Here is a 10,872-nt window from a genome sequence, read left to right on the forward strand (position 1 = left end):
TAGGATTGTGTCTATAAAGGATCTGTGTTTGTTGTTATTAACTTGGATGATGATTTTATATTGGTTAACTGTTTAAAACCTTATTTGAAGGTGGCTTTACTTGTGTTCCTTTTCCGGCTATTGGTAAGTGATAGTTGTTGTTGTTTTTTAAACTAGTTTTCAATTATTTGAAATTGGATCACCTTATTATTTCAGTTGTCCTCTGATTATAGTGAGTTTCTCTGCTAGATCCAGTAATTGAGCTAAGTTTTCACTATGTATTTACTAAGTTACTGATTTTATTAGTCCTTATTTTGGATACATTCTTAGCTTTTTTTCTGGTGTTTTTATATTCCATTTCCTTTATTTTGAGATGACTTATGTGCAATTTCTGTTTTAAATTATAGCTCCTTTGGAGTTGTCGTGAGACAAACTGTTAGCACGGATTTGACAGACTTGGAGAAAACTGCACGGACATGGATCAACGACGCATACAGGTTAGTAACGTGGGCTTCATAAAGAATGTGGTGGTGGTGATGGTGTGTACTGCAGGTACGCTGTCTAGATAGTCTGACTATCTAGATGTGAAAAATACACAAATGTGTTTAATTACATCAGGACCCACGACTTTTGTAACCCCACTGTCAGGATTGTCACATGACGGCTGTTATGTTTCGCTGCTTGTAACAGAATTCATCAAGTGCAGCCATCTGCTGCAGTTCAGCCCAGCTTAGCCCAGATTCTCACTGTGGCCACAGATGAGGCCACACATTTATTCATTTATACTTTAACTATATGTAGACCCAGTGTGGTGCTGATGCTACACTGCAGTGACCACAGTTCTGGCAGACTGATCGAAAGGGCTTTAAAATACAACGAGATCTATGTTGCTTTGATTATGATCGCTGCACATGATAAGAAAAAAAATGTATTATTTCAAGATAAGTTTTTTTTTTTTTTGTCTTTTGGTTGATATTGCATATTGGGGTCCTTTACGTTTGGTTATGTTGGCTAACCTTGTGTAACTAGTTTGTAATATAATTGCCATTAATATCTACACATCTATAATTGTTATCTTTTAGTCATTCTTGGCCAAATCATAACATCAATCATATTTTGATTTTCTTTATTAATTTGGAACTCGTTTACTGAGACTTATGATGCCATATAAATCTGTCCAACAGTGGGTCGCATAAATGTACATAAAAATTAATTTTTCACTAAATAAATTATGTTCCTAATTTTTACAAAACAGCAAAACCTTTTCAAGTCTTAACTTTATACCCTATACATGCTCGTACTAAAAAAAAGGACAACATTCCTGTGCCTACTTTGTGAGTTTGTTGACATGACAATTCATTATCATGCTAATATCCACCCTGCTCCATCTCCCTGCTCAGGACGTCCATTGCGCATGAGCAGTGCGCATTGGAAGCCATGTTGGAGCTACGGTGGAGTCGGGCTGGGATTTTCTGACGCCGTATGTTTTTCTTAAAAATAGCGTTTTTGTTACTGCGTCGGGACTTTGTCCGCGGTGCCCGATCGGCACCGTAAACCGCTGCGGAGATGATGAACTCCAGTATGGATTTGTCCCGGCGGAATCCGCAGGAGGATTTCGAGCTGATCCAGCGGATCGGAAGCGGCACCTACGGAGATGTGTACAAGGTAGAGTTACAATTGGAGTAGGCAAGAGCCGCGGAGTTCCATTATCGGACAGGGAATTATGGGAACCCGAGGTTTCAGACGGCTGATTGTGGCACCTGTGACAGTTGAAATGTGTCTAATACATGCATTTTAAGAATTATGTCTATTTTACCCGCTTTGGTGTTTCTAATATAGCCCGTTATCAGCTACTTACGAATCCAGTTACTTCTATTGTCGGACACACTGTGTCTGGGCTGGGCTTTGCTGTTGTTTTTATGAATGTCATCGTTTTGTCAAAATTTTCATGAATTTACCAATTTTCATATATTTACCAATGTTTTCCCAGAAATGGCCTTTCTGCTGTTGAAATACTGTAAACACGTCAATACATAATAAATAAGCAAGGCTAATGCTATCGTTTTAGCGTTGGACCTAAACTCGCAAGGTTACGTCAAATCGTAACTGTTACGAGTTTAAAAGAAATTGTGCTTATTTTATACACAAATCGTGTGTTCTTGGCGTCTTGTCACGACATACTGTAGTGAAAATTACAAGGGTTTTTTTGAATAGCTTTACGTTTGTCCGACAATAGAGGCTTAGCCTTTAGCCCCCCGCAGATAGCATCAGGAAGCTAACGAGAGTTTTAGCCCTAGTCGTGGGAACATGTTTTTTGACAACTTGACAGGAAGTAGTGATTTTTAAACACAGTGAAGCTCAGGGAGTGTGCCGGGGTTGTCTATAATTCGGTTAAATACAGAGGCTGCCGTGTTTTTTTAGTAATAAGCTGCTCTGACAAAAACACAGCAGTGAGAGTTGACAGCTGCAGCCTGTAAACCCAGATTGGCTATGAAGCTCAAAGGGTTGATCAAGCCACAACAACAACAGCAACAACACGGACTTCTGCTGTTATTTATATTTACTCGACAATATGAGGAAGCACCTCGACTACGAATATCTGAGACAAATGTTTGACTTTTCTCTGTTTTGGACTGTATTGGATGCCCACACTGTACCAGGGCCCAACGTCATGATCAAAGCGGTGATCGGTAATCCAGCTCCTCCACTCATTAACTCTCACCGTGTTTAGATCATCATCAGATCAGCAAGCAAACAAAGCAACGTTTAATCAAAACAACACAGAAAAGGGGCCACAAAGTAGAAGACGTTGTTATTGTCCTCCCAGAGTCCAAAACCATCCAAGAAAAGGTTACTTTTACCGTAGAATTGACCGCAGGCTTAAGTGTGAATGATTGTTGCTCTGCCATCGACTATTGGACTGTCCTCCTAGACTGGGTGTCACCCATGAAATTAATTAATACACTAAACAAATAATACCTCAATTGAGAACCTTTATTCCAATGTTAGACATCGTAAACACTCCTAAGAACAAGGTTGATAAGTTTTAAGAATGTATCACGTTATCGTGTAAAGCGTTATCGACTCAGAAGGCTAATCTGGTTGAGGTAGAGTTAATGGAATTACCAGGATGAACAGGATTTGACTCCAAACATCATTAGAGATGTAGCAGCCAGACATTTGGAGAAGAAGATTCTGATCCGACCTTAGATAAGACCGGTTAACACAGTAGAGGAGGATGTGAGAATCATTAGTGAAGACTCTAAGTAGAAAAGATTCCAGATTGGGTGAGATGGAGACAGATGGATTAATTCAGGTGACTTATGACGAATGACTTATGAAGACTGTTGTTCTACTTTTGGAACCAGGACAAACTTTTTTAAATAAGTTTCAGACCGACACCATTCCATAACATTTTGAAACCTGTTTTGGAGTCGGTGCGTCTTCTAGATTCCAACAAAATACAATTCATCATGAAGTTTAAAGTCTTGAAATGCAACACTGCTAAAGAAATATAAATTTTGGAGCAGGACTTTCATATTTTGAAGCCCAAAATCAGTGCGACTAAATAATTGCAACCAAGTGATTCCACGGTTGTTGAGAATCAGTCGGTCATGTGTGAAAAAGCTGATTTGAAGCCTCTCTGTATTTAATCGGGTTAACGCTGGTTAAGCATCCGCTCGTTGGCTGTGTATTTGTTTGTGTAACGGTGACTGCGATGTGGAATCTAATTTCACAGTGTGCTGATTTGTTAACGCTCATATTGGACTCGATGATTGCCTGGATCAACTCCAGGGTCTTTGTGGTGTTTATGGGCTCATAATGTTTTCTAAAAATCCAAAGTTGTGACAGATTTGAGTTTTTTTTTTTTTTTTTTCAATATTCCTTCTTGACTGTTGTGTCCCTTCATGCTGTTACTTATCTCGTGTGTTTCTAATTTCAGTCCATTATCTTGCTTAGCTGCAGAGACAAGAGGTTCTTTGGCAGCGCCAGCAGCCAACCTGCAGCGTGACGTTCTTTCACAGAGCTCAGCTTATAAAATTAACACCATTAGAACCAAACATTAGAACCATTTTAAAACAAAAGCTGCACTTTTTTTATTTTTAGCTTTTACCAGAAGTGTCCATGAAAACAGGCTGTGATGTTGTGTGTGAGTGAAGCTACGGTTCAAAGTAAACAACACGCGTTCCGCTGAAGGACAGTCGGGGCCGGGGGGCGGGCTGGGGGGGGCCTCAAACCCGAAACCTCTGGATTAAAGAATGTGTGTCTGAGCACGGGGACACTTTGTAAACCTCAGTGACGCCTATATTTGGTTCTAGCGCTGTGTGAAAATGTGCGGCTCGGACAGGAATGTTTGAGCAGGAAACAAAGGCTGAACTCTGCAGGCTTGTTTTCTCCTCTGTTTGTATGTGGCCCTGCCTCTGTGGGCACCAGTTAAAAACAGACTGAGGAGGTGGACGGGATGGTGGTCATCTGCTGAAAAAAAAAAATGGCTACAGATATTTGTTTAAGGCTGCCAGCACCACCTGCTGATGGTGTTTGAAACTCCTATGGATTTTTAGGTGAAATGTTTATTAATTTCCCTCAGGAATGTGTCGTTAGCAGGGAGTCAAATACCGCAACAGTATTTAGGTTATTTACACCCTGGACTCCCTGTCTGACACTCAGACTAATGAAATTCTTCAGCTGCTCTTCATGGAGGTTAAGACAGGGGTTTGTTATCACCTTTATGCCTGGTGAAATAGAAATATTAAGATTGTGATATAGTTTATAACATTCAAGAATCTTGATCATTAATAAAGACAGAAATCTCAGAATGAGTTTTTTACAGTTTTACCTTAAACTCGTTAGTTATTTACATTGATGCACTGAAGGATAACTGTATTCTGTGAAGCGTTATTATCCCGTTTTAAATTGTTTTTATAGTTCAGATTTATTACTTTAACAATACTTTAATAACTCCTTTTGTAGACGCATTTCCATTCCAGCAAAAAAAAAAGAAAACAAATAATAATTAACCAGTTTATTTTATTTGCATCTCTATTCCAGCAAAAAAGAAAAGAAATAATAATTAACCAGTTTATTTTATTTTCTTCTTCTTAATCCTTTTGTGGTTTTGCTAGGGTTTACTTCAGCTCCCCCTAGAGCCACTCTCAGCAGTTACAAGGTGAGGACAGGGTAAACCTCCAACCGAGGAAAACAACAGTATTTGAATGATTTTATTCTTGATTTTTGATTTTTTTTCTTCATAAGGACAGACAGAACTGGGTGTTTTTCAGTTTTTATGTTTTCGTTAGTCACCTTCTCACTCTTGGTGGGTGTTCTGACGCGGACAGAGCGATCAGACATCAATGAATCAATCTCTGGTTCTGGTAAAGGTCAGGCCGTTCTGCACTGGCAAAGATACAATTTATATTGATTTGTCACTTTCTGTGAAGAAACAACAACAACAACAACAACATTTTCCTTTTGCTGCCCAGCTTTGTCATTATAGGCAGCCGAATGTAACCTTGAATAAACACCAGGGTCAGGGCGATCTGTCACTCTGTGGCTGTGAAAACACACTCTTGAAGAGTTGTCTTCACTCTTTGTGTTTCAGGAGGTTCTACACAAACCTCTTTACTGTTGCTCCACCAAATGTTGCTACTTTTTATATGAGCTTTTTTTTGTATTATATTTTTGAGAGTTGAAGTCTGGTTCTAGTCAGTGCTTTGGCAAAACCCAAACCCCTACAGTTGACTCTTGAGGTATTAGACTGTGGGGCTTTTCAGGTCATTAGGAAAGATGACAGAGATTCCAAACTCTGTTTTTAATCTTCAAATTTGAATGTGATATTTGTTCCTTTCACTGGTTGAATGTTCACAGTTGTTGAAATTCAGTCCAGTTGTTAGTCCACCTGCAGGTTGATGTTAGTACTACGTTACTGAGGAATGATCAGGGACAAGAGAGGTCCGGTGCTGAAGTCTGCTGCTCCTCATAGTCATATTCTTATTTTCTTATTTGCACAGTCATACCCTGACTGTTGTTGTTGTTGTTTTGCATATTCTGTGCCTTATTTTGAAAAACCAAGGGTCCAGGTGTTAAACTTCATTGTGTGCAGATATAATGACAATAAAGTTCTATTGTGTGCAGATATAATGACAATAAAGGATTCTTGATTCTTGGTGGTCGGTGGTCGGTGGTCGGTGGTCAGTCTACCCCACGTCCCTCAGAAGGGTTTGTTGCCCAGGAAGAGAAAACACCAAATGACCATGCAGAAATACCACTCAGTGAGGCAACCAACCTGTGAGTTGCATTTTGAACCCGTTACTTGAGCACTTCTGGGTGCAGTACCGTGGCTGGCTGGTTGGCGGTGCTCCTGAATCTGTGGTCCTCAGAGTTTGAACCAAGCTGTAGTTAGAATGGTCACAAACACGAACTAAATCACACCCTGATTGGTCTTTGAACTGTTTGTCAGCTGCGGCCAATCTATTTTAGCATTAGCAATTATCGTCCATGTTCGGGATTGATTTGTGAATGCCTGCTGTTGAATTATGGGTAATTATGCCTCCATGGTCCAGGAAGAATCATCACTTCCTCAGTGTGTGTGTGCGTATGTGTGTGTGTGTGTGTGTGTGTTTGTGTGTGTGTTTGTGTTTGCTGCTCAATTGTTTTCCACCATTCCTTCAGAGGAAGACAGCAGAGGCGGCGCACTAAACACACACACACACACACACACACACACACTCTTAGAGGGCTGCGGGCCTTCAGTGAACGCTGCAGCTCCACATCATCCTGTTTTCCTGTTCCCGCTCTTGTTTGTCTCACTGAGGTGGACTTCCAGTTCTCCAACCTCAGGAGGATCTGAAGGATCACAAGATCCCTGTGGTCCTGGACCACGAGCAGAGGTTTGGTCTCCTCCTCCTGGCTCTCAGGGTCAACTACAGTCGTATTGATACCTCGTCTACAACCAGGTTGGTCTCCTCCTCCTGGCTCTCAGTCAGTCGTATTGATACCTCGTCTACAACCAGAGTTGTTGTACAGTAAAAAAAACCCATCATTGTTCTTGGACTTGTGGATGTTTCAGTTCCTGTTCATTGTTCTTTGACCTCCTCCTGAAGGTGGATCCAGGCGATGGAAAAGATTTTCTTCTCTACATTTGAACCTTTTCAGCACAAACTGAACAAATTACTGCAGATAAAAAGTTTTTATTGTCAACATTATTTTGAGACTAAAATGTAACCACAAATGTAAACGCAGCCCAGGTGCTGGGAGCGATGCACGGAGGCGAGAGACGACATAAACAAAATGGCAAAATGATCAGGTTCATTTTCAATTGTCGGGTTGTTAATATATATTTATTGATTATCGTCCCAGGCCTATGTCAGGGTTTCGGTACCGATGCAGTAACAAACTTAAATTTCCTGTTGCAAACTGCTTGATTGATTGATTTATTGATTTTCTTCAGAAGTCAGACGCTGCTCTCCTGTCAGGACAGATACTGAAACTGTGTGATGTTCCTTTAATTATTAGGTTGGCAGAGTTCAAAAGAAGACTTGGCTTTTTGGACTTTTCTCTGAGGCATATTAAAATAATCATTTATTATTATACCAACTAAGTCTAGATAATGACATTTAATTTAATCTGAATTACACGACAGTGATTATTGATTATTTAATTTTTTTTTATCTTCAGTAATGCGTAACTTGACGATGGTGTTGCTTTGATTTATTAATGACATATTTCTGTCAAACACGGCTGCTCGGCCACACCTTCAACCTGCCGTCGTCTGGGTTTGGCTCCGGCTCCTAACTGGATAATGCAGTTCAAGGTAGAAGTTGAGAAACAGAATTAATAAGCGAATAAATATGTCAGCGGTGACGCGACCAGACCTGTCGGTGCTGATGAATCCACGTACATGTCATAACTGGGTGAGCAGTGGTTTGTGTGATCTTGTCTGTTCAGCTCTCCAAAGTAAACTCTGCCGTGGGAATTGATTACAAGATTACACACATTTAAAGGCTTGATTTTAAAAGGTTGTTTTGAAAAGTCTCTTATCTGCATGCTGGCTCAACACTGACACTGGTGCAGCAGGTGAAGCAGTGTTTGCCCCCCCCCCTCCCTCCACAAACACATGTACATATTTACTGCAGCACACTCGCAGAGTTCCCACTCAGCAGGTTTAACTCTGCAGAACTGACCTGATTCATAGACTGGAGTCAAGTCGTTCACCAGGGCTTTCCCACGTTTGGAATTCCTCACTTTGTACAGTGCTGACTGTAACGTTGAACATTATCGAGACTCTTATATTTCCAGCTGTTCTCTACTGGGGAAGAAAAAAACATTTTACACTCAGATTTTGACTGAAGAATTCTTTTCAACACACACTGCTTTTTAGATGCTCTGTTTTACGGCTCTTCCTAGCTTAATTGCTAACAGCCAAACCACATACCACCAGTGTTTATTTACTAATGAGCCACGCGGATATACACATCACAGTATGGCTGCAGGGACATCACGAGGTTACTGTCTCAGACGGTTCTTCTTCTTATAGATGGATACAGGTAGTTTATTGATCACAGGAGGAATTATGATAAATAATAACTAAAAACATCGGTCAAAGATGAGTTTACTTTCTTTGGGATGGTAAACTTGTGAAGTAGGATAGAAAAAGTTTAAGCTCGGTTTTATAGTCATCAGAAATTAGCACCAACTCTGCTCCGTTTTTTTTATGATTCCTCCAGATGTTTGGCTAGTCAGAAATCTGAAATCTGGTCTCGGAGAACCACAGATTAAAGAGGTCTGAACAGTCGGTGCAAATGGGTTTGTGAGCGAGTCCTTTGTGAAGAACTCTCCGGTAAGAAGCTGGTTACAGCTCAATGCATCCGTGGTAATAACGGAGTCCACCTGCTGTAAGTGTCGTATCTGCGGAAAAAATCTTGTCAGAAGAGGTGAATGACTAACTGCTCCTGTTGTTATTGCCCCGGGGCAGAGTTTGGAACGACACCAGATCTGTTCCACTGAAGCTGCTCCGTGACTAAAACTCATAAAGTGCCTCCTGCACGTGTGTGTGTATGTGTGTGTGTGTGTGAAGGCATTAGTAAACTCGTCTGTTCAGATCAGGGGTTAACGTGTTTAGAGCTGATGATTGATGGTGATGACTGATAAAAACAAAGGAGAGTTGTCCAAGAAATCAAATCTGAAGAAAGAGCTTCATTGATCACTGTCCACAAACAAGTGTCACAAAATGTCAGTACACTGAAGTATTGTAATATTTTGTTTCACAATATGGTATTGATATTCACTGCAGGGCACTACATTGATTTTTTTTTTCTTTTTTTAATTACCAATTCCCAGTCAAATATTCCTGGTGTTGGTTCTTTTTATCTTTCTTATTTTATTTTCTTCTTGAGTGTTTACAAATGTTGACTCTTCTGTTCCAGTTTTATTAACAAATTTTTTTAGTTTTCCTACAATTGAGTTGTTTAAAAAAATGATTTCATATATTGTGGTTCATAGAGTATCGCAGCGTATCGCAATATATCGCGTATCATGCTACGTATCGTATCTTCATATTTTGGTTACGACAAACTGTTGAAGCGCGATAAAAATCCAATTAACCAAAGAAAAAAATCCAAGTGATTATTACCATCGAAGCTGCCGTCCTCCGCCCTGTGGCCCAGTGATGATCAGTGTTGGTGTGTTTTGAGGTGAGTCTCAGTCAGTCAGTCAGTCAGTCACAACAGCAGTAACCAGTCAGTCAAGTCGAGTCGGCCGTGTGTTGTTACCACCAACAGCGGCAGCGGTGGCGGCGGTGGCGGCGGCGGTGACTCTGAGTTCCATGAGTCATCACTGGACTGTCTGTTGACTGAAGACAGTGTCCCAGCTCCTCACCCTGCTTCTCTCATCGTCCTCCCCCATCAGTGTCTCTCTTTGTCTCCCCCCGCCCTCCCCTGCACAGCCTGTTTTGTAGTAGACGTGTGTGTGTGTGTGTGTTTCACTCCTTCTATCACCCACTAAGTTTCTCTCTTAAATCTGTCAGAGAAACTTACGTTTCCACATTAAAATCCCAGTTGGATCAAGTGGTCAGTCCCGTCTGCTCTGTGACCGTTTCTCAGGACATCTCTGATTGGTTCAAACTCTACATGTGGCTTTTTGACCCGTGATGTCACAATAACCGTAAGATTATTTCCAACAGACCATCACAGCGGCGCCCCGCTCAGAATGACTCACAGGATCACGAGTGTGTGTGTGTGTTTCAGAGGGAGAAGTTGACAGGAGATGTTTCAGATTCCAGCATCTGCTGGCTGGTGGTGGTACTGCAGCTGATACAGCATTTCAGTCTGGTTTTCAGTCAGTTTTAGTCTGGTGTAACACGGCAGCACCCGCTGGGTCACAGACACGGTCAGTGGAGTTGAACCTGAGCTGCTCCTGAACGCAGATTTATTTGAATTAGAAAAATCTTCCCCTTCTGAACAAACTCACTCCCTGTTGATGCCCACATTCTCTCACACCCTCCTGTGATGTCACACTGTCGTACCATTAGATTCCTGGCCTTGGAATAGTCCACAGTTCAACCCCCCCACGAAATAAACACATTTTGTCGAGACATTTTTCATATAAATTTGAAATTCTTCAGTCATTCTTCAGCCCCTCATTGAGTTGTAGTTTGTGTTCCAACGTTCTGTGAAGCCCGTTCTCATCCTCTCGTGGCCCACTTCTGGGTCTCAGGAGTTGGAGAACTTGACTGTGAATTAGGACGACAAAACAAAGACGCAAATTATTTTCCAATATTTGAGATTTTTAGCACCAAATGCAGCTCATACTTCAGTGAGACAAATATATATATATATATATATATATATATATATATATATTCTCACTGTCCCATCCTGTCTCTACACCCCCCCCCCC

This window comes from Cynoglossus semilaevis, chromosome 12 (assembly GCF_000523025.1).
Source record: "Cynoglossus semilaevis isolate Cse_v1.0 chromosome 12, Cse_v1.0, whole genome shotgun sequence".
NCBI lineage: Eukaryota > Metazoa > Chordata > Actinopteri > Pleuronectiformes > Cynoglossidae > Cynoglossus > Cynoglossus semilaevis.